Source organism: Polyodon spathula, chromosome 6 (assembly GCF_017654505.1).
Source record: "Polyodon spathula isolate WHYD16114869_AA chromosome 6, ASM1765450v1, whole genome shotgun sequence".
Lineage (NCBI taxonomy): Eukaryota > Metazoa > Chordata > Actinopteri > Acipenseriformes > Polyodontidae > Polyodon > Polyodon spathula.
This window is the reverse complement of record NC_054539.1, coordinates 25,142,389-25,167,846: the sequence shown is the minus strand read 5'-3', so window position 1 is coordinate 25,167,846 and position 25,458 is coordinate 25,142,389. Positions and strand designations below refer to the sequence as shown.

General features: G+C 37.1%; 1 pseudogene; it reads right to left on the bottom strand.

Moving 5' to 3' along the window:
• Positions 1 to 439: 439 nt before the first annotated feature.
• On the bottom strand, positions 440 to 19,533 carry LOC121317661 (annotated as a pseudogene).
• Positions 19,534 to 25,458: the final 5,925 nt, after the last annotated feature.

Sequence of the window (25,458 nt, the reverse complement as noted above, 5' to 3'; positions counted from 1 at the left end):
CCACCTTCCGCCCTTTGACCTCTCTAGCATACGTTGCTTAAAGCCGTAACAACCCCAATACTCTACATTCCTCCCCCTTTAAGTATTTATCAACCCCTATATAGTATTTTTTTTTTCTTTTTTTTTTAAACAAAATACTATTATTAATAATAATATGTAGAACAAAAACACAAACAATCCCCGATCCCTCTATGAGGACAGGGGTGGACTACCCTGTTCCTCCAGACAATTATGAGGGATTATTCTGCCCTCTCTTCCGTAACTGCCCGTAACTATATGGTTTTAGCTTTTACCAGTCCATCAGTACCCGAGGCTTTGGGATATGACTAGAGCGATGCAAAGGGGCTATGTCTTCTGTTTGGTCACCCACTGCAATGTCCTGATTCTCATAAGTGTCTTCTAGAATCTCCTGTTCGTCTTCATTGTTTGCAAGCTGATCCTATGTCTTTGTCCTTGAGTCACCCTGCTCCACACTGGGCTGGACAGACACAGTGTCCTCTACTTCTAGTTGGGGACTGTCAGGCTGTGGCATGTCTGTCTCAGGTTCTTTAGGAAAACCCCTGCGGACATGGTCCACATGTCTCCGGCAGGCTCTACCATCTTGCAATTGTACAACGTATGACACTGAACCTGTCTGTTTGCTTATGGTGCCTGATAAACCCTGCGGCCCTGTGCTAAAGTTGTGAAGAAACACACTGTCCCCCACCTTAAAGAACCGTTGTCTGGTGTGTATATCATGATTTGTTTTCTGTTGCGCCTGTTTCTGCTCGACCCGGGCTCTCTCATCTGGGTATAGCAAATCCAGGTGGGTGCGTCACCCTGTACTTGAAAAGAAACCTGATCAGTTTCGACTCCATATTCCCATATTCCATTTTCTTTAGTCCTTCCTTGATTGTCTGAACTGCCCTCTGAGGGGTGATAAGGGGATGTTTTAATGTGTTTAATGCCATTTTGGTCCATAAACTGCCTGAATAGTTCTCCCACAAACTGTTGTCCATTGTCGGAAACAACGGATTCTGGCGGTCCTAAAGCAGCAAAAGTGACTCTGAGTCTGTCAATAGTAGCCTCAGCTGTGGCCGAGGTCATCGGGTGGACCTCGATCCACTTGGAATGCGCATCCACTATCACCAGGAGTATTTTTCCATTAACAGGACCAGCATAATCCAAATGAATTCTTTCCCATGGTTTTTGTGGCCATTTTCAGGGATGTAGCGGTGCCTCTGGAGGTGCGTGCCGATTTCCTTGGCATCTGGTACATTCCTGGACCTTCTTTTCTAATTCCTGGTCCATTTTTGGCCATCACACATAGCTCCGTGCCAAACACTTCATGCGCACTATCCCTGGGTGTGCCTCATGCAGTAATTTTAGGACTTGCAGTCTCATTGTAGGTGAAATGATGACACGTGCTCCCCACAGGAGACAACCTTCCACAATGCTTATTTCTTGTTTTCTGCTAAAATAAGGCTTGGTTTCACTATTTGGCAACCCCACCCAACCATTTGTAACCATTCGGCGTATCCTTGATAACACTGGGTCTCTTTCGGTAGCCTTGTGGACCTGTCTCGCATCTAACGGGGACGTTGAGTGCCATTCCAATAAAAGAACTGTTTCGGTTGGCATTGGCACTTTTTGCAGCCTTTGCCTGCATAAACGCCTTTGTCTGCTCTAAATCCCAATGCCACCGGGCCTGTTTCTGCAACAGTTTGTGCAATGGTGCTAAGACTGTGGACAGATTGTCCACAGAACTGTCCATAATAGTTGAGCAGGCCGAGAAAGGATTTTGGCTCAGTAACAGATTTTGGGGCTGGAGCTTCTGATATGGCTCTCACTTTCTCTTCCACGGGATGTAGACCGGCTGCGTCTATCTTATGTCCTAAATAGATGACTTCAGGAGCCTGGAAAACACACTTGTCTTTTTTAAGACGCAATCCTGACTGTGAGAGCCTGTGTAACACTTCATCTAAATTTGCAAGATGTTCCTGTTCAGTTCTGCCTGTAATGAGAATGTCATCAAGGTACACATACACACCCTGTATGCCCTGTAAGAGCAAATCCATTATTCTTTGAAAAATGCCAGGTGCTGCTGACACTCCAAAAGGCAAGCGGTTATAGCAAAAACAGTCCCCGATGTGTGTTAATGGTCACATAAGGTTTGGAGCCTTTGTCCAGTAGAATTTGCAGGTAAGCGTTGCTCAAATCAATTTTTATAAATTTCTGTCCTCCTGCGAGCGTAGCGTAAAGATCTTCAATCCTGGGAATGGGGTATGTGTCTATCCTTGCCGTTTGGTTAACTGTGACCTTGTAGTCCCCACATATACGTACACTGCCGTCTGCTTTTAGGATTGGTACTATTGGGGCTGCCCACTCAGAAAACTGTACTGGTTCAATAACCCCTTCTGCAATCAATCGGTCCAGTTCTTGATCCACTTTGTCTTTCATGGCGTATGGGTCTGGTTTCGGTTTGAAAAAAACGTGGCCTAGCTGCTGGGTCCACCAGAATTTTTTCTGTTGTTCCCCTGAGTGTGCCTAAGCCACTTTGAAAGAGTTTGCTATGCTTCTCCACCAATGTTTGGTATCCTGCAGCTTGTGTCCAAAATAGCTCTGTCCAGTTTAGTTTCAACTGTTTTAACCAGTCCCGATCCAGTAGACTGGGGCCTTCCACTGGGTCTACAGTGAGTCATAAACGTATCTCTTGTCCTTGGTATTTAACCAAAACGCTAATGGACCCCAGTATTGGAACTTGTTCCCCTGTATAGGTGCGTAGAACCACATCAGATGTGGTAAGTTCAGGTGTATTGTCCAAAGGCCAGTTTCTGTTGTAAGTTGATTCACTAATTATTGATACTGAAGCTCCAGTATCAATCTCCATGGTGGTTACTTGGTCATTTATAATAACCTGTGCAGTGATTGGCTTTTCTCTCTGCTTCCTGCTTCTTACATTAAACATTGTATACACTTCTCTTGCTTCCTCCACTATGTGCATCGATTCCTCCTTCCTGGGCTGTTTCCGTGTATCTTTCTTTTTGCTACGACAGACTCTGGCAACATGGCCACGCTTTTTACAGGAGTAACACTCAGCATCTTTAAAATTACAGACATCAGGTGAGTGCTTACCCCAACATCTATAACATGGCAATTTGTGCTGGTTCTCTGAGTAACTGGTCTGTCTTCCTGATTTATTGTATGAAATCTCATTGACAGTACCTGTGCTTTCAGGTAGAATGCCGCTTGTTGTAGCCTGTAGATCGGAAGTATTATTTTGCTGCAATTTCCATCCCTTGTGCAATATCCAGCGCCTTTCTGTAATCCAGCGTCGACTCTGACAGTAATCGGCGTTGTATGCGTTCGTTGTTAATTCCATACACTAGTCTGTCCCTCCAATGGTCATTCAATGTGTCTCCGAACTCGCAAAACTTTGAAAGTGCAAGGAGTTCCGCTACGAACCCAGCTACAGATATGCCTGGTTTGCGAGAACAGCTATCAAATTTAAATCTCTGTACTATGGCTGATGGTTTCGGATTATAATGCTCTGTAAGAGCTGTCACGAGCTCGGCAAATGTTTTTTCACTAGGTTTAAGTGGAGCCACTAAACTTCTCAAAAGTCTATACGTTTTAGCCCCGCATACACGAAGCAAGATTGCACGTTGCTTTTCAGTTTTTTTAATTTCATTTGCGATGAAATACTGGGACAGTCTCTCCATATATTGAATCCAGTCCTCTTGTTCAGCCTTATACTCTTCAATTTTGCTGTATTCCGCCATTTTTTTTTTTTTCAGGGGAATACGTGTGCTTTATTTTACAGCAGAAAACAGAAAGCTGTGTAAATGACACTTCTATAGGATTTATGTTATGTCTTTTCTGTCACATAGTTTTTTTTTTTTTTTTTTTTCCTTGGAAACCTTCGTAGCAGTTTTATCCTCGTCGCCAATGTAAAGTATTCAAGCCAGACGTGTTTAATAAGTGAACTCTTGGGTTTTTTATTACACCAGCCATGCCCCAGGCTCCGTCCTCCAAATAAAAACTTTTTATCTCGACTCCCACCTTCCGCCCTTTGACCTCTCTAGCATACTTTGCTTAAAGCCGTCACACCCCCAATACTCTACAATAAATATTACCACATTTTTTTTCAAGTTTTTTTTTTTTTATTAAAGCGAAGAGTTTTTAATAAGACTGATAGGGCGACAGAGATAACCAGTATACTAAAAGAACTTGAATATAAGTAGCCAACTACACCACATTGGGTTTAAAAAGGGCAAGGACCTTTGTGGCCAAGAAAATCTTTTAATTATCCCTACACAGGCTATTTTTGATCCCCGGGGTTCCACACACACACACACACCACAATGGCAACAAGTTTAAGATTAAGTTTAAGTTTAAGATTAAAGAATAAAACATACTTTATTAATTCTCCACAGGGTTATGTTCACTTTATAAATACACTAAAACAAACTAAATACAAAGTCTAGAAATAGTACTTGGAGCTACCATCCCACTGGTAAAAAACACTTGATTAATAATCACAGCAAATCCAATAAAGGAGACAAGCTGCAATAATAATGCAGTTCGTAATTAGTAGTCCAGAGCGCTGCAAAGGAATGGAAAAGACTGAAGAGTCCAAAGAGGGGTGTTATGCTCCCCCCACCATCCCTGCCTGAAATTATCGTCCTCCAGGAGGCGCTACACCCACTGGAACTGTCCTCCAATCCTCCACTGACTCTACAATGTAGAGGAGATCCAAGGAAATCTTGGAAAGGTTAAAAGTAGCTTTCAGGGAAGAGGAAATACAAGTAAGCAGGTTCACAATTTTGCCTAAATCCGGCAAAGATGGTTACTTCCCTTTAGCTGGACTTGCGCCCTTGCATGTCCACCTCTTTGTCTCTCCAGCCCGGATGAAACCTGTGTTGCCACTGCTCTCTCTTGGGCTCTCGAACTGGTAAGTGGTGCCTCCGAACAATGCACACAGTAAGCAGCTGCTAGGCTCCTCCCAGTTGTACACATTAACATGAAATCACACAATGAATGTATAGAATACTACCCCCCTTGTTGCGGTCTTTTCAGGCTCCCAGTACCGTATTGCCCCAACCAAGCCTGCTGTATCCATCTTGGTAAGTAGTCCGCCACCACCGCACAATACTATGCCACTTATCTCTCTCCTTCCTCCTCCCAGGTGGCAGCCCCATCCCAGCGGCCCACAAACCTCGGAGAGCAGCACGCAGAGGGAACACACAAAACAAGAAAAAGGAGCCACACACAAAAAGGAAATACCAGGGCTACCACAATATAACCTGTAGTGTGGCCTCCAAATAGTTTCCACGCTTGTAACCAATCAATAAAAGTTCTGTTAAAAACAATCCTTCATAAAACCATCACTCTCTTCCTTCTTTGTATAATAATAGTTATGTGCCAGGTAGAGTCAAATAAGGTGCAGTATACAGACTAGGAGGGAGCTAATACAGCCAAAAAAAAGAAATCAAAAACAAAGAAACAATTGTCGCAAAAGATAAACAAAACACAGTCCCAATCCAGCCATAACAAATGGCTGTACTAACTGTGCTCCGATGAAGTCCCAATATCCAAAAAAGAAATGAGCCAAAGTTTACAAAGCTCCCATTCGTATTCCACGCTGGCACTCTTAGATTCTTCTTCTTCCAAATACCACTTACTCAGAGAACCTTCCTTCCATGCCTCCAAGGCTCTCCCCAGTGCTTTCCCTTCCTGGTTCTCTAGCCACCCCCGTTATACAACCCTTTCCCCTTGCTCACCCAATCACTGGTCGTGCTTAAGGCGGGACCTACTCAACATTGCTGGTGAAAGTGCAATGGGGTAACATAGATAGTGCAGTCAAAAATAAAAGCAAAGGTTTCAGTGCAGCAGATTCAACAAAACAGTCCACAGTGCACACAGTGAGAAACAAAAAATAAATAAAACAACACTAACACCGCTGTTCATCACCTGTGACATAATAGAAAGTAAAGCACCTTGAAGACACTTCAAACCTGTCATAATGTTTATAGACATCACTTGACTCATTGCTGGGATTAAAATAAGCAGGAAAACCAAATAATGATATAACAATGGTTCAGAAAGCAAATGTCCAGCACTGTTGTGAGAATATTTACAATCTTCCTCTAACAACGTAGTTCAGTCTACAAATGAAGGTATTTTCAAAAAGACCAATTTATTTTATTGCTGGCATCACAATAACAATAAAAAATATGAAACAGTTTAGTAACAGTCCTGCAATGTCATGTGAGAGTAACCCTATTTATAGTACTCCACAAATTAAGTTTAGTGTTTTACTCGCATTACAATAACCAGGATAAAATATGAAACAGTGATAAAAAAAGGTGCACTGTTGACTGATTCATTGCTTGAGTTTGTTGTTGTATCTTGCCAATTATCCATGCAGCAATTAACCTAACTTTAATTTTGGTATATTCATTGTGTTCTATAATTGAAATGTGTGTGATTGGTTTTTCACGGAAATATTGTGTGTCAATTGTGTAGTTTTCTTTTCTTGTTATAGGTTGGGTATTGGTTTGTTTAATTACATATATTGGTTTTTATTTGATTGCTTTTATACTAAAGGTTGGTTAATTGCTATTGGAAATTTTGTCTACAATGTTGTTATTGGAAATGAATTAACTAATGAGTATGGGAGTGAAGAGACTGCTGGTGTAAACCAAAGCTTGTGGACTGTTTTTGAACTAATAAAGGAATTGGTATTAGATGAGAGGGGACTGTCTCATTCTAAATTGCTCTCTGTCAGGGAACATCTCCAAAATAACATCTCTGTCTTTAGCTGTATTAACAGTGACCTGGGGAGAACACGCCTGATGTACCACCAAATCAATGCTTGCCAGTCCAGACCAATAAAAATGGGATTTCGGAAGGTATCCTTACATTTCCAGAATGAGGTTGTTGAACATTTGAAACAAATGCAGGAAAGTGGAGTAATACAACCTTCAACCAGCCCATAGGCTGCTCCAATTGTGTTGGTCCGAAAAAAAGACGAAGTTGACCCAAAGGATAAATGTAAGACTGCCTTTACAACCGGTTATGGACTGTATGAGTTTAACGTACTGCCATTTGGATTGTGTAATGCGACGAGTACATTTCAAAGATTGATGGACTTGGTTTTAGCAGATTTGCAATGGACTATTAGACTGGGTGAACTTTTGAACAAGCTGACGGAGGCAAACTTAAAAGTGAAAACTTCTAAGTGTCATTTACTTGCTACTCAAGTGCAAGATCTGGGCAATATAATCTGTGTTTTAGTAGGAGCTAAATTACACTTATGAGGTAGAACCCAGTCAGGAAGCAATTTACAAATCATGAATGTTTGTTAAAACTTCTAAGAATGTAATGTCTAGCTTCAGCACATTATTGAGTGATAGCAAAACACTAAGTAAGCATTTTCCAAAAACCATAGTATATGTACAGTACTTTTTCATTTAAGTATAATACTGTTCTGACATCAGCTTGTAATGCATCTCCTCCAAGTGGCTCACAAGTTTATAATAACGACAGATACTTATTTCTCGACTAGACAGTTTGCTCTTTAGTTGAATGGTCAAATGTTCATCTTTGAACCATAAGGTTACTGGTTTGTGGTCAGCTCTTGCCTCACAACTGTTTGCTCACACTTCAGAGATGACTAACATAGTAAACCTAGTAGTGTTGCCCATAACATAACTTCAGAAGCAGTATACTTGTGCTAAAACTAAAAAGAATAGACATTCATTATCGACGTCGTCTACAAAGGTGGTTGTTTTTATAGCTTCTGAGGAAGTGGAGTTCTTTCTTCAAAAGTACTGTATCTTGCATGATCTTTGAAATGCTTCTCGCTATTTCTAGATCTTCAGAGGTCTCTGGTTTTAGCTGCAAAAGCAACCCTTACCTCCCATGGTTATTTTATGACCTTCCCAACCCTAATTTTCTTGTCTGTTCCTGCCTTCCCTAAGTTACATTGCTTCTGTTTTAGAAGTATACTGTTTAAATATATATATATATATATATATATATATATATATATATATATATATATATATATATATACTCTGTGTGTGTGTGTGTGTATATATATATATATATATATATATATATATATAATCTTTCACATTTATTTTTTCTCTCGCACTAATATCTCCCCTTGTTTGTTTAGTTTATGTTCTAAACCTCTTTTTTTTTAGTTTTGAATATTTCCTACAGCAAGGTAGAAAGAGGCGTTACTTTAATGACAGATCATTTTTCTTATAACACACTGACAAGGGGCTGAGTAGTAAAAAAACATTTTAATTAGTGTAATTATTTCCACTGAAGCAGCAAGACGTATCTGTTTTTGATAAAATGTTGTTGCTGAGACTGAGAACCTTGACGAGTGATTTATCAGCATATGACTGGTCTAGAGTGCTTTTGGTCAGGGTGTGTTTGCATGTCACAAACTCATTAACTAATTTCTGTTTTAGTGTCATAATAATAAGGTGCTAGCTGGATCTTTCTGGTATGCTAGCCTGCATGACTGAAATTTACCACTGACATTTGAACCAAAGAATATTTTTAAAAGAGTTGTACAATAAGTACAATAAGCTATCATTATCGCACACTCAGTTTTACTTTCAAATACTTACTGCTGTGTACAAAGACTGTTATTATATATGTTTTTTAAATAAAATAAAATCCCATTGGAAAACAAGTTATACATTTTCCATTTTCTATGTGCGAGCTCCCTTATAGCAAACAAAAGACAACCATAAGTTAAGAGGCAGTACTGAATATGAACCCTTTCCCTTATCAATGATCAATGACAAGAAACAATCCTTCTGCTGGCTAATTAATTCTGCTCACAGATTACTTCTAGGGCTATTTACTAATATGTAGTTGAAAAGGTGTTTCTTATGAAAAACGTTCTTACAGGTACAGGGCTTCCTTTTATTATTATTATTATTATTATTATTATTATTATTATTATTATTATTATTATTATTATTTTATTTTTAAATGTAAAAAAGTTGTAATAATATTTAATAACAGGAGGGTAAAGGCTTACTATTTTATCAAGTCCAAATATATGCTTTTAGCATTGGAGTTGGGTGGAGATAAAACCTTAAAAAATAATTGAGCAATAAGCCTTTTATTTGTGTATTGCTCTTTGAAAGTGGCATATTCATTACAAATACTCTATAATTGTTATTTGGCACATCTTTAGTAATGTGTAAAGCAAAAAATCTAAACAGTTTTAAAATACTAATTTCAGTCTAATGATTTTGACCTAGTAATTATGTGCTTATTGATTGAGTTTGTTGTTGTATCTTGCCAATTATCCATGCAGCAATTAACCTAACTTTAATTTTGGCATATTCACTGAGTTCTATAACACCTTGTAACAATTATTTTTTTTTTTTTTTTGTTCCTGGGTAAGAACATAAGAACATAAGAAAGTTTACAAACGAGAGGAAGCCATTCGGCCCATCTTGCTCGTTTGGTTGTTAGTAGCTTATTGATCCCAGAATCTCATCAAGCAGCTTCTTGAAGGATCCCAGGGTGTCAGCTTCAACAACATTACTGGGGAGTTGATTCCAGACCCTCACAATTCTCTGTAAAAAAGTGCCTCCTATTTTCTGTTCTGAATGCCCCTTTGTCTAATCTCCATTTGTGACCCCTGGTCCTTGTTTCTTTTTTTAGGTCAAAAAAGTCCCTTGGGTCGACATTGTCAATACCTTTTAGAATTTTGAATGCCACCAATAATTTAAAATTTTAATATATATATATATACTATATATATATATATATATATATATATATATATATATATATATATATTATATATATATATATATATAAAATTTTAAATATAGAAAATAAATATAGAAGAAAATAGAAGATTCAAATTCAATAAAAAAAGACATCTTATTTATGTATGGTTATCCAGTCCAAGTTATTGGTGATGTTCCCATGGTCAAATGTACTTGATACAATGGAACTAAACTTCCCTGTCTTTTTGACATAAAGAAAACCTGTGTTTGCTGCAAGACAACTCCACTAAACTAATGTTGCTGTAGCGCTTCCTACCGAAATTACTAAAACATTAAACATAAAACAATATTTCTATAAATTGCAGTTTCCTACATTTTCTCATTTTATTATGATGTAATGGAAAAGCTAATCTACACTATTTCATTATTTTATGTTTTCCTGTTTTGTACAAAACTGCAATGCTTGATATGGGATAAAATATTATTCCAAGATTACGCGTAACAACTTCTGCCCAGAAGCACAAACAAAAGTACTGTTGTATTCTGTCACTCCTGATATATGACAGTCAAATCTTGCCAGAAAACACACATGCTCTTTATTGACAGGGGGTAATTACCAGTCACTGAGGACAGCAAGAAGAGTGAGTTTGGTTGATTCATGTCTGCATGACATGTGTTCATGACCAACCAATCATTGTCTTTCATTAATGTGTCAAACTGGGTACCAACCAGGGATTTGTTCTGATAGGGTTAGAGTATAATGTATTGTTTCTTTATTTTTTTAAAATGTTTTTATTGTATATGTTGCTATTCTTTGTCTGTGTATTTTCTTAAATTCAATGTAAAGTCAAACTTGTGCAGTTACTGATAAGGACACATTCTTTATTTGGGTATGATTTATATGGAGGTTGTCTGTGTCTTGTAATCTCCTGTGGTAATATATCTTATCGTGTCAAATGCATGAATTGTAAGGATAATTAGAAGGACCAAGAGGATACCAAAGCTGTAATGGAGAAAAGTTGTAAAAGAAAGAATCATTTAAGAATGATGTAAGCGTTTGTTCATATTGAATGCTGATTTGAAGTTTAATAAAGTGTTAGTATGAAACTGACTAATTGTTGTATTGAGCAAATCACTCTGGGCTAATCCATAAAATAAGGCTCCCACCACTGAGTCAGTAACAATAGGAAATTAAAATGGGACTGTTGTGTTGGAAATTAAATTGGACATATGTTCTTTTACAACATGTATTGGAAATTACCACTGTTAAAACATTGAGCTTTTTCAATGTTCTTGGTGATTTGTCTTTGGTGACCCTACATTGGTTTATCTTGATAACAAGACAACATGATATGTTTAGGCAAGCGAATGCCTCCATTGTTTAAAGGAAGGAGATGGATTGTATCATGCCAGTTGGCACAGTTATGGTTTAACCACTTATTCCCACTGATGACCATCCAATGCATACTCAAACATGTAAATTTAACCCATTTAATGTTATTTTTAATGAGGGGCGAGGATTTTTTTTAATGCAAACATTATTTGCAACTGGTGTGAGGAGTATGATGCAGACCTGTATCATCTTCAATGGCCAGCTTAGTCCTCTGACATTTGGAATATCATCCAATCTCCACTAATTTGCCATCTCTGGACTAACTGATTATCACATACATTGTGAAATCTATCTCGTCGAATAAAAGTTTAAAAGGGTGTCAAACCAAGTACTATGCTGGTGTTTCTAATAAATATCTATATCGTTTGTGATGGGGATAACAGCATCATGGAGTGCAAGTACATTTGCTCTCACATTGGTAAAACACAGTAATCATGCACTAAATGATACACTCTCAGTGACTGCAAATTTCATACACCAAAAAAGTAAAAATGTCACAATGTTTACCATATAGTAACATTATTTGAGTTTTTCAAGTACAACAGTATAGATTTAACATTTCTGGTAATTGATTAGTTTCAAATTCAGACTCACACTTGGTTTCAGAACATGTGGACTTGGTTATAGTTTGGATGGTGTAATGTACAAATTGTATATATATATATATATATAGAATCGTTGTGGAGTTTTAGGCTACATCCAATCCTAGCCTGGATCCAACTTGTAATTATATTTTATTTCTACAGTCAGGTAGACATGCATATGTTAAAACTTAAATTACTGTGTTACCATAATCCTAGAAAAACATTTGAATGCCTCCTAAAATCTAGGCTCCTAGCAATCGGTCTGTCATCGGTCTGAGTTTTATGCTGCATGCACACAGAAAAATGTACATAAAACAATGTAAATGCTAGTAAACTACTAGAATTAGTAAGGCTATAATGACCAACTTCTGCCAGAACACATCAAGATTTTCCACATGACCCAATATGATTCTCACTGAAATATGGTCTTTCCAGAGGAAGTCTTGAGTGTGTATTTACTGTATATCAATTAAACTAAATGAAAAGGGTTACATCTGTTATTGTTTGATTTAAGTAAAATGATGAAGCAAAACAGACTGCACTTGAGTAATACATACAGAATTTTAAACAAACTCACTCAGTAGGAACCTCTATACAGAAAACTAAAACAACTATCAGAAAACAGAAGAAAGCAAATGCATATGTGTTTATTACAACTATATTTTTAAAGCTCAAATTAATCACTAATAAACAGTTTTTTTTTTTTTTTTTTAAACAGCTGCTTAGCAATTAAATATACAAGATTTCACCCACAGTGGTGTAGTCCAATTTAAAAAAAAAATGTATAAGATTTCATTTTCAAAAGCAGCGTCACAAACTGACTAGATTAAGTCCCTTTCAGGGAAAAACTATAGGTTTTTTGTGACAAACGTTGCACGTTTATATATATTATATATATATATATATGATATATATATATAATATATATATATATATATATATATATACAGTCAACAACAATAGTACAGGTCTGAACACAGTTCCTGTTTGTAAACTAAATAAGCATGCTTTCTACCTGTTGCTACTTGTAGAAATTGCTTTTGTGTCTGTGAGTCACAAACGCCATGGCTAAAAATAAAATCACACACAGTACCCTCAGTAAAATCTCAGTAAACAGTTAGTACCAGGGTGAGTTGAGTTTCATTTCAAATCCTTTTGAAACCCTCTCCCAATAATACTAAGTCATCGATCCTAAACAATCTTCAATAGTTTGTGTATTGTCTTTATGTGTATAGGGTAATCTCTACAGTGTAAAAATTGTAAACTGGGGTGGGAAATACATTGCAAGGGAACTGTCGTGGAAGTTCAAATCATGTATAGAACATAGATAAATCAACCTATAATATGGTGTCTGTACAAGCTAGAACTAATCTAACAGCATCATGCACACACAAAGTATCGAGCTGAAAGGATGCTAATTGCAGGTTATCAAGTAGAATTTGAACCTGCCTCTCAATGTCAGGCGTTTTGCTACAGTTTTTACTTTTGAGAATAGGCAAGTAGACCTAAACGTGTTGACTGGGCTGATTTTACCTGAGTAACCAGTTTAAAGACCAAAAAATGCAGCAATTACATTTCTCTTTTCTAATTAAATGGCAGTAAATCACCAGCATAAGAAGGCTCGACCGTGGGTGTGGGAAACATGTTTCCGTGGTTACATATGTGGCTTTCTTTGTAGAAAAGGTGAAGTGGAAAGCAATTAATATTGGGAAGGATCAACCTTATGTTTTGTTTTAACCCATTTTGTACCCCACATTAATTCTGTTTTTTCTTTCTTTTTTTTCAATTACCACAAATCATGATCAAGTAATGTGTTCAATAATTGTTTACATTTTAACTGAACTTTTATCTTTTTTCTCTATTGTAGGATTATGTACTGTACAGTGTGCGGCACATTCAGTGGCAGTGAAGTGGTTAATGTCCCGTTGTATAACTTATAACATTTGCAAGGCTAAGGATTAAAGGGCGAATCACCATTGTTAACAGCTGAACAGAGGCAACAGAGACTTGGATGGAGTTTGTAGCTTGTGTATTGTGCAGTCACATGTATTTCCCTTTGCTCTCACTAGATGGCAGCATCAAGCATTATGGCTCTCTCTGGCATACTCTGTACAAAGTGTTTTTTTTTTTTTTTTTTTTTTTTTTTTTTTTTAATTCATAGACCCCATTACCTGTCAAATAAGATACCTGCTTTAGTTTCTTATGCAATCTTCCCTAATTTTTGGAATCTGGTAAAGGACGCTGTCCTTGGTGTTTCTTAAATAACTACCCCCCAGGCATGCAATTATTACACTATAATACTTAACTATTTCACCTCTAAGACCTCCTAGAATCGAGGTAAGATGATCAGTTTTATAATATCTGTCTACATTACAGTATATTAATAAATAATATATGGCTGCTCCAGCATCATTTCAATTTTCATAAGTCCAAGTTGACATTCACTTTACTTTGAAGGATGCTTAAGTATGTTCTGGATCACAATCCTTAATGTAACTGGAGATGGATTAACTGTAAATAGTACTTTAACCAAATATTTGATATAAATTCCAGTGAACCAATTGAAATTCAGAGCACTAGTCTAAAAGGGATGTCATTTGATAGGTATGTGTATATCTCCCCGTCCACAGTTCACAGGCTCCTAGCATAGTCGTTCTGTGAGTTCTGAGTTTACGTCTCTCGCTAACACCCTTTATGATCACAACATTGGTGTGCTCAATTCCATCCATTAGTGCTGAAACCTTGCTTAAAAATCTGACCCAGAATGATCATTTTTATATATTTAATTGAAATTTTCTGTAATCTCCTGTGAAATGAATCTGATTAATGACTCAAATTGACTCAAGTCTTTACCCCCCTGTGACTCGACTCGGCTCAAGTCCCAAATTTTGTGACTCGATTACAACACTGCATGTGCGTGCTAAATCACATAAATAAAGACTGTGGAGAGAGAATGACAACTTCCTAAGTGAAAACCCGGACAATGTTGAAGTAAAGATCTCTGCACCTGGGTTTTATTTTTCAGGCATACACCTGCTAACTTTAATGATACCTATATTTCATCCTCTTCATAAATCAATTTCAAATTCCTACAGTTTAGCCATAACTATTAACCCTTTAGTGCCGCACTGCTCCAATTTCAGTGCTTAAACATGGATGAGGCTCTTTTTTCCGAGATGTCTCGCAGCAATAATACGCATCCACAAGAAACGTGTCTACCAGCACATATTTGGAAGTGTAAGGGGAGGACAAGATCGAGAGGAGGCTTGTCCTGGACAATACGTACACCACACTACATCACTTTTCTTTATTTATTTATTTGTTTGCTTGATTACAGTGGTGGCCACATTTATTGCATCACCCTATTATCGTTACAATTACTGCTTTATGATCACCATATAGTTCGTTTTTCTATAGATGTTTTTGTTATTGTTGATTTGCTGTTCGTGGTTATATTGAATTCTATAACTTCTGCATATAAATATCATAGAAAGTCAGGAAATATACCTTACATGATGTTTATATGCCACAAATGAAATGCATTTATGTATTTGTCTGCTTTACAGAAGAGGCCACGTGTATTGCAGTAGCCCAATATAGTTAGGTTTACTGCTTTGTTGCCATTTGTATTTTGTTTTCATATATAGTTTTTTTACATAATTTATTAGAGATTCATGGTTATATTGAATTCTATAATGTTTGTATAAATATGATATTTTTCTTGTCATTAAAGCAACATTATTGATTAATTTAATAAAATAAAAAACAAACTTGTATTTATTTATATATTTTAAGATTAAAAGTTTTACATACGATTTGACAATATACCTTGTGATATATTAGTCTAGACTACTTCCTAAAATAGCCGACAGTGCTGAAAATAGGGACGTTTTCAGGCATTTTGTCATACAGACCATGGCTCAGACAGGTATAAGATATTTAAAATCTGCCTAATATTATTTCTGTATCGAACTTACAAAGGAGTCGAAAATGGCATTTAATTTTTTTTTTTTTTTTTTTTTTTTTTTTTATTTGGAATCGGCAATTATTTTTTCAAATTTTCTCCCCAATTTGGAAAGCTAAATTATTTTTTTATTTCAACCCGGCTCACCTCTGCCACCCCCGCCACTCGAGAGAGATGAAGATGATCACTTGTGTCCTCCGAAATGTGTGCTGTCAGCCGTCCGTTTCTTTTCCCTCTGCAGCCCTGACATGCAGCCACCTTAGAGGTGCACCATAGCCGAGGACCACATAGCTCTGGGCAATGTACACGTACGCCCGTAAGCGCTTGGCCAGTCTACAGGGATCGTTGGTGTGCAGTGAGCCGAAGATACCCTGGCCTAACTAAGCCCTCCCACCCAGGCAGCACTTGACCAATTGTGCGCCACCCCCTTGGAACTCCCGTCCACGGTCGGCAGTGGAATAGCCTGGACTCGAACCAGTGATCTCCAGGCTATAGGGCGCATCCTGCACTCCATGCGGAGCCCCTTTACCGGATGTGCCACTCGGGAGTTCAAATGTTGCTATGAATTTTGTGGGAGCGTGGCTTATATAAAAAAAAAAAAAATTGAATACATTTTACAACAAAATACATTATATCATTGGAAACAGCTACATAAGACTTTTCTGTGGATGTGTTGGGTTTTCATTTCTGATTTGTAGTTGCCAAACTACAAGCACTAAAACACAAAATGGTCATATTCATGCCCATACATGGTCATTCTGCTTAGGCATCAAAGGGTTAAACATTTATTAGTGTTGAATTAAGAAACATTAAAATAAGCTAAAACATTTGAATTCATTGAGAAAGACTTCTAGTCGAAATGACATACTTTTCTCTACACTTTCCTACAATCACTCATGGCATTTATAGTTAGTCTCAGGGTTGTTTTTTTCTGTGATAATCATATCAGAATACCTTTCAAATCACTAGAGCTAGCAGTATTCTATTGCTTATTAAAATAACATCGTGTAAGGCATTAGTACAGCCTCCATAGAGCCATATGCTTTAAAATGCTATACATTATAAAATTTGTTTTGTAACATACAAGGAATAATTACCACAGACTACCTACGGAGTCAAAGAATGTACGAAATGGGATTGTATCTGTTGACAACTGGTCATGGCTCTTGGGGACTTGGTTCACATTTGTGACATTTATTATGTGTAAATTATGTCAGCATTGAACTTGAAATTATACTCTGAATAATGAATAACAAAGAACAGCCTCCCAAGTAATATTTTCTTATTGTACCTTATGCATACATTTAAAACAGTTTCAGTAGTTAAAACTTGTATTTATAGGATCCCCAGTGTCTCACTGAAGATAAGCACAACAATCTGGAATGATGTAAGAGCCATATGAGCAACAGCTTGCTAGTTTGAATCCAGCATTGAACTTTATGCTACCTGTAAGTTAAGGATAGGTCACCTCAACACGCTTCAGCGACACCAACAGGTTTGGCACCTGACAAAACCAGAAATAAACTAGTCAGGCTGGGCTACAACATTCAGTGCTTGGGCCAGGGAACAGCGGATGGTTGGCTCAAAACAGGGAATACAGGTCAATTGATCTTCAGTCATCCTAAACAATAAGTGGGTGGTAGCAGGAATTGTTAAATGTGTAGTTAAAATAATGATCACAACCCCCTCCACACATATTTATGTACTGCAGAATATAAATCAAACTAAACCAATGGGTGCAGTTACTTTCACCTTTTTTTCTGATCGTGAACAACTTGCCACCCCCAATTTCCATATAAGCAAAATGTAAACATACAGCTATATTTTTAAACAAATGTATGATTTCAAAACATTTAAATCACACACTTTAAAAGGTGGATTGGCAATCTACAACTTCAACAAAACTTCAACTTCAAAAAAGCAAAAAACATTAAAATGCACAATGGCGGAAAACAAATGCGATGGGTGCACCTGCTTTTCTGAACAAAGGACTTCCAGCCGAGGCTCTATGCTGGTAATACACATTCACAGATCGTCTTCAATAACAGACGGTTATGGTATTTGCTTTTGACTGGAACCAGACTCTAAAATGCTGACTGTGAGGCGAGAGTGTATTAAATGGAATGTCCAGACAGCAATTTATGAGTACAGAAATAAAATAATTTATTTTTATTTTCTATACACAACAACTACAAAAAAATTAAATAACAAAAGAAAACAAAACGGTGTGAGGGAGGGAGTGCAGGGGTAAAAATCCAAAACCGATCGTGAAAACTCTTCCTTAATCGTCTTCGCGGTATACCGGACAAACAAAAAAAAGACAAAATAAATATTAGTCAAAGTTTTCAAAATTCCCGCTGCTCCAAACTAGTCTCTCCCTCCGCCTGTTACTCCGCCTATTTTACCTTCTGACCAACCCCGAACACAGTAGTACATTCCCTTTAGTATGTAATGTCCCACCTCTGTAGTCAGTGGAACACCAATCCCCAACTGACAAGTGTCCTTATCCTTCACTTGACTCCAATGGCTGGAATTTACATACTCTTACTTCCGCCCCTAACCAAGGTGCTGCCCCTCAAAAAGATGACTTTTGCCATGGTCACGAGATCTTGGTAAGAGTTCCCGAGTTGGTTTGATGCCATCTACTGTTGGGAGGCTGAATCACAGACCGAAACCCCTTTGACTCATCACACTGACTCACAAAGGTATGTCTATGCAAAAGGAAAAGCACTTTCATGGGTTTGCATACTAGTTCTGAGTATTCCATGCCCAGAGATAACTAAAAATCACAAAGTAATTTTTTTAGAAAAGTGAGAAAAGTATTATCACATGATAAATCCACAAGCCTGTCCTGTACTGCTGGTGGAAAGGTTATATTTTTAACAGCATCCAAATGGGTTTCTTAGCTAAAGACTACCTATAATGCCCCAGCTGGCTTTATAGGTTTTGCAAGTGTCACAGGATGATGTCCTTCATCTTCAACTCACAGAATTAATGCCCTCACATTAAATCTGTCATCAGAGTGAAAGTTTCAAAACTGCTATCCAGCACATGTGAACACCAAATATTAAGCTTTTAAATGAATGCTTTATTGTTGGCACTCATAAAAAGAAGGTTCGTATCACGTCCTTGTTGACTTTTGTTGTGCTTATTTGCCGATCAAACACATCAGCAAGATAAGCAAGCCCTGCAAGCAACTGTGAATCTTGGAGAAGTCCAGCATAAGGAAATAGTTTCTCCAGAAAAAAAAAAAAAAAAAAAAAAAAACATTGCTTCTCATCTCAGATCAAACAAATGTATCAAAGCCTTCCCACAAGAAAGCCATCGTACTTCAGTATGAAACAGCAATTTCTGATGTTCTGAATTCCCACATCTTTGCAAAGCACGGAAAACAAATGTGCATTATGTGGTCAACCTTTGAATAAGTTCACTTTTATAGCTTCATCAAGCACCTTGTGAAGATCAGCTGGCATATTTTAGCAGCTAAAGGTTCATGATGTATTGAGTGAGTTCAAGTAGTATTGCGTGCAACATGTTGAATTCGAGTCACCAGACCACTGTTCTTTCCTGTTTGGCACCATCACTATATACGCGGCTCCCAGTCCAGCATCTTTAACTGCCTGAGAAAAAGTGTCATGAATGCCTTCCATAGTAGCTTGAACTGAAAGTGGATGACAAAACAATACATCCTCTTGCACAGATCTGTCGCAAATGTAGCTTACAAAAGCTAAGAGCTGTGCAGCCCTCTGACATATCAGCTGATTCGTCGAGTTGGACAGCAACAAAGTCACTGTTTTTCACTTTCATGTAAAGCTGTTCACGAATGTCAGCAGCCATTTCATGAATGCGCTGTGCAAATGAATCATTTGAAAAGGGTATAACTTTTAATTTACTTGCGAAATCAGGTCCCAGCATAATGGTTGCAGCAGCACATGGCACTATAATGATTCCTCAATGGTGTGGGGCTTACCGCCCATGTAGGATGCATGGAGGGCTTTAGTATTCAAAATGCTTACTTGAAAAATAACATCCTATTATTTTTTCAGATTCGCTAACTTCTTCTGGAAAAAAATCAATTGGTTTCTCCTTCAGTGAAGGATGCTTTGTTTTTAAATGACGGTACATTTTTGAAGGCTTCATATTGTCATGAGCAAGTATTTCACCACAAAAAACACGACTTAACTTCCATGCTCACATTCCACACCGACTGTCTTAGAAGCAGGCTTTTCCAAAAAACGATCCATATTATTATACAACGTAGGTCACTCATACTGAAGATGAATACTTCTTTGCTTCATTGATTGGCTCCTCTCTTTTATGGTAACCAGAATAATCGGTGAGAAATGTCAAGGAAAGGACCACATAATTATTGTACCCAATTCTAAAGAGACTCACCATTCACCTTTCGCAGTTTAGCCCGTAACCTTCAAAAACTGTGGTTTATCTGTAACTAAGTAACTTATGGTTATGTAAATATATAGATGGGACCCACAGATATGAAAGAAGCAGAAGAAAGAAAAATGATTAATTAAATATTATAATTTTCAAATATTATGAGATGTACAAAAGCTGCAGACAATTGCATCAATTTAAGAACTTTTGAAAGCATGTTCTTAACAGTCGCAATTGTTCCAGGCATTTCCCAGTTCGCCTTTTGTCATGCAATGGCAGTTGTGCTCAATTCGTTTGAGGCGAACAGTAAAAAAAATATTTTCCCCCTAAAACCAGGGAGCAATAGACTGCACACATATGCAGCTAACCCCTCTAGCTCATTTGAAGCATCTCTATAGGAATAGGACTCTACCACTGACTAACTTAAATAAAAACGGACAGTATTGTCACGCGTCCGCGGAAAAGACCACAGGGACTTGGGTGATCCGGTCCAACTCCCTTGGGTGCTATAAAATGTAGTCCGACTACACCACTCCTGTGCAAATAGCAACAGGACATATTTATAATGTTATTTTACCCACTTTCTTTGGTCACACAGGTTTGAGGCATCAACAGAGGTGATCAGCAGTAGAACACAAACAAGACAATCAGGTAAGTAATCAATTATGTTTATCTAGTATACAACAATGATAAAAAGGCATATAAATAACTAAGAAGCAGTTAACCTACAATGTCTACTAACCAGTTTCCCTAGCCAGGTCATTGGTACCTGTTCCCCCAATTTAGCAATTTAGTTTATTAAAATTTACGTCACCCACAAAAGGGGGTGCCGCTCCGCCACTGAGCCCAACCTACAGACTAAGGCAGTCTAGACGGACAGTCTTCCATTGGCGTTGCTGATGCCCCTCCACTGATCGGCCTTCAACAAGGTAGGGCTCTGCGTTGCACACAGCACACCAGCAATGGTCCGATGCTGCCTCAAATATTGGGGGATAGTTATCCCACTCTGGCCCTCCAACTCGGGATAAAAGGACAAATAGTGTGATTCAAATCCTTACTCTAGTTCAGGGATACTGTATGTCTAATAATATCAAACTTATCATTTATAACCATAGACACATCAAAATACATGAACAAGAGAAGTATCCCCAAAATAGTACTAAAAACACTAAAATCATCAGTTAACTGAATACATTACATCCATAGATAAAAACAGCAGCAAAAATTATGTACAACTTAAAACCACTGCTAATAACCAAAAGTCGGGTACACATGAAAAGACCAAGGATTAAATATACTTATACAATCAGCGCCGTCTATCTAAAGTGCAAGATGCTTAACTATTTCACTACACAAATATTTCCACGCATATAAAGTCACTTGTATTTGTGTAATTAGTGCTTCTATCAATAGAGTGCATAAGACAGACAGGAAGTTACATATGTATGCAATAAACCACAAGTTTAGTCAATGATCTCCTCCATAATTTATCAAACAGATTTAAAAATACATCTGCTTGCGTGGTGACACACATACATAATTAAATTGCAATGTACTTAACTCTTCAACAACATGTGTGTAGCTGCTGTAACATCAGCTACTGCTCTTCCACCTTTTGTTGTAATTATAGTACTCCTGGTTTCATCTCTCTGACGCACCCCGTCTTTTGCTTTTGCTTGCTGATCCCAGCTGCAGCTACCCAAGCACTGATTCTCTGTCTCTCTTCTCTGTCAGGTCACCTCTCAGCCGCTTCATACTCGCTCCACATTTACCCTTTTGAATCTCTCTTGGTTGTTTGTTTCTCCCTGTTGTTCTAGTCTCTCAGTTCTCCAGGCTGTCCTCGGTTCCTCTCTGCTTCCGAGTCTGCTTTCAAATCTGTCTCTGGAATCTCTGCCCATTCTCCCTGTACTTCCCGGTCTCTTTGAGTCTGCATACAGCATTTATATGCAGTGGTTCAATTGGCCGCACCTGTAAACAATCTGCATTCATTCATCCATCAGTGTCCATTTCTCACAGCCCCGTTCTGTGTGTATGCTCCAGGTGGAAACAAAAAACAACATCATCTCAACTCATAACGCAGGGTTCGTACACAGTTTTGAAAGTCTGGAAAAAGTATGGAATTTTGAGAACTCCTTTTCCAGGTCTTCAAAAAGTATGGAAAATATACAATATTGCTCAGGGTCTGGAAAAAGTATGAAAACAGCATAAGATGTCTTAAATGTAACTTCAAACGTTGTTGATGAGTGGTTAAATAATGCGTTTGTTCTAGTAAAAGTGAAGACTTCATTTTAAAACATCTCTTTGTTATTGACAGTGTATATCAGGTGTATAACGTAATATGGTTATGAAAAATCATTATTTTGTCATTATTTTGCCAATTTTCCAATTTCAAAAACCAGACACAACAGCTATGGCCAAAAGATTCGTATCATCACCTTAGAGAATTGTATTTAATTTAGCTTCATAAAGTCGAATGAAACCTGCTGAATAATGTTATTGAATTGCATACTGTTTTAGGGATGTAAGGGTACACCATTGTCAAGATACACCATGATATACAAAGTACATTTTTCATTTCAACACCGTAATTACAGAGAATGTTTTACCACACAGTACAAAAGTACCTTAACTGGAGCATGGTTTAAAAATAATAATACTAATTAAATTTAGGAGTTAGGTTGAGTAATCTTAATCATAAAATTATATATTCACAGTTAAAATAATAAAATTAATTATTCACAGTTGAACACGTGTAATCTTGATTTTAAATGTAACAGTTTTGTTGTTGTTTTCTTAACACATACTAAGCACTATTGACTTCTGGCAGACTTTTGCAATATAATTTTGAAGTTTCTTTGATTATATAATGTTAAATAAAATATATCAATTATGTTCATATGGTGTTTTTTTTTTTCTGTCCTAAATGTCCTAAAATTGCAGGGCTATATATAGTTTCCTTTAAGGTTTCTCTGAATATTTTTATTTCCAATGTTTCTCTTTAACATGTTAGATGTGAACAGGTAACACTTTAAACATAAATGTAAAGTTAAAAATTGCAAGATGATATTTTCTGTCTTTGTTTTCAATTCACACTTTTGTTTTAGATAATTAATGTTAATTTTAAAGAGAAAACGTCTGCATTTTGTTTTCTCAGTTAATCACAGCTGTTTCTTAATAGCCTATTTTACAGCCATTGTTTTATTGAACAATTATTTCTGAACTTACAAAATATGACGTGTGTTTCTCTAAGTAAATAATAATGTGACTTTTACCGTAAGTAGTCTACTTGTATTTAATATAAATTAAAACTAATAGGCGGTGTATTGCTGTGTAGACGGTAAACTGCAATCACCAGCCAAAATGGGTTTTAATATTATAGTAATCCTAATCTTCTAAATGGCTTCAGTCAGTTTGTACAAATCTGTATGAATAAAATGTATTTCAACTAGTCAATGCCATTTGTGTATTTAAAAGTAATTTGTAAACCCAGTGTATTTTCTTTTTATTTCTTTTTCGTTTCAACTTTGACTGCTTACGATGACCTGTGAAATGATGTTAAGTGAATTGTATTTCTCTGTTAATGCAATTTGTGACGATCGTCTTAATATTTTACTTATAGATATGTTTGTGCCGGTCACTCAAGTCACAGGACCAGTTTCACATTGGATAATGTCTAAACATCATATGGTTTCTCTCCTTCAGATAAACAGAATATACATTTCCAATTAACATCAAGTGTTCACTTTAGAAATAACCTTCCTGTAGAAATTATTATTTTATGAGAGCCTACAAGAAAACTTTGTATGTTAATGTAATAAATGAAACTTAAGCTTGTAATTATTTCCTTCTAAAACAAAACATACTATCCTACAGAGCTTCAGACGTATAAGCAACGTTAAAATAAAAACAAAATAAGTACAAAAAAAAAAAAAAAAAAAAATGTAATGTTTACACAGTAGCATTGTAGTCCTACTAATTTATTTTGAAACATTACTTCCAAGTGTTCCACTGTAGGAGAAATTGTAGTTTGCTTCATTTAAAGATAGTTTTCTCCTTTTTTCATTCATTTAAATTCCCCTTTGAAAAACATTTGAGGTTCAAAATTATTGTTGATTTATGATTAACTGTGTAGCACCGATCTCTAGGAGTGAAGGTGTATATGACAAATGAATTAAAGAAGCGTATTATTAGATACATGTATTATAAATGACGAACCAAATTAACAAGTGGAAAATTAAACGTTCGAAATCGTAGTTCTCGCGACCGCCTACTTTATTATTATTGTTCCATGGTTTTTTTAACACATTTGCGCATTCTCAGACCTGGTAGTTGAGAGAAACGGCCCCATGGGAAAGTGTGTGTATTCCGAATCTTGAAAAACTAAAGACAGATTTAAGGATTGGATTGCAATCAATCCTTCTTCCAGACAAAAGGCAAAATGTACTGTATGCCAGAAATCATTCGATATTTCAAACACGGGCGAAGCAGCGTTGGTCAGCCACGTGTCAGGTAAGAAATGTTAGAGTTTAATGAAAGCTAAAAATTGACCATCCACAAGTGTGGTCAATTTCATTTCTTGTCAAAATTCAGTCGACAACTAAAAAACTCAAAGACAAATGCAAGCAACATAGTGATTGTGTCTTCAGCTGGAACGTTTGTAACTGGAAACAATGTCCTGACTGTTGAGATTTACTGTGCTTTAAATGTTATTGATAATCACTACTGCGTCAAAAGTTGCGAGAGGATTAGCAATCTTGTTTGCAAAACATTTCCTGACAGTGAGATTGTTTCAAAATTTGCCTGTGGTGAACAAAAGACTATCTTATCACTTTTGGTATTGCACCATTTTTCAGGTCACTGATGCTTTCAAAAGTGAAGTCAGAGCATGATTTTTTATTATTTTGAAAAGAGCCTGAATTCCCATCTACAGACTAAACAACTCAATGTACATGTATGCTTCTGGGAAGAAGGTCTGGTGTCAATTTGGTTTTATACATCACATTTCCTAGGACATGCAACACCAGGGACTCTTTTGACTTCATTGGACTCTGGGGCATTCTTCAGCTATCAATGGATGGGCCCAATCAGGTAGTGCTGAGACAGAATGGGGGATAGCGAAGACATTGAGCTCATTGTAATGATTGTTCAAAGACTCTCCAACCAGACTCGAGGACTTTACCAAGGTAACCGGATCTGATGTTTTCCCCAAGCAGTTTTGTAAGCACAGATGGTTGGAGAACATCCAAGTTATAGAGAGAGCAATAGCGGTGTGGTCACATGTTCAGGAATACGTTGTCATGCAAAGTCCCTAATCCTAAAAACAAATCATTCAGTATTGTTGAAGAAAGCTGTAAAGATCCCCTTTTCTTG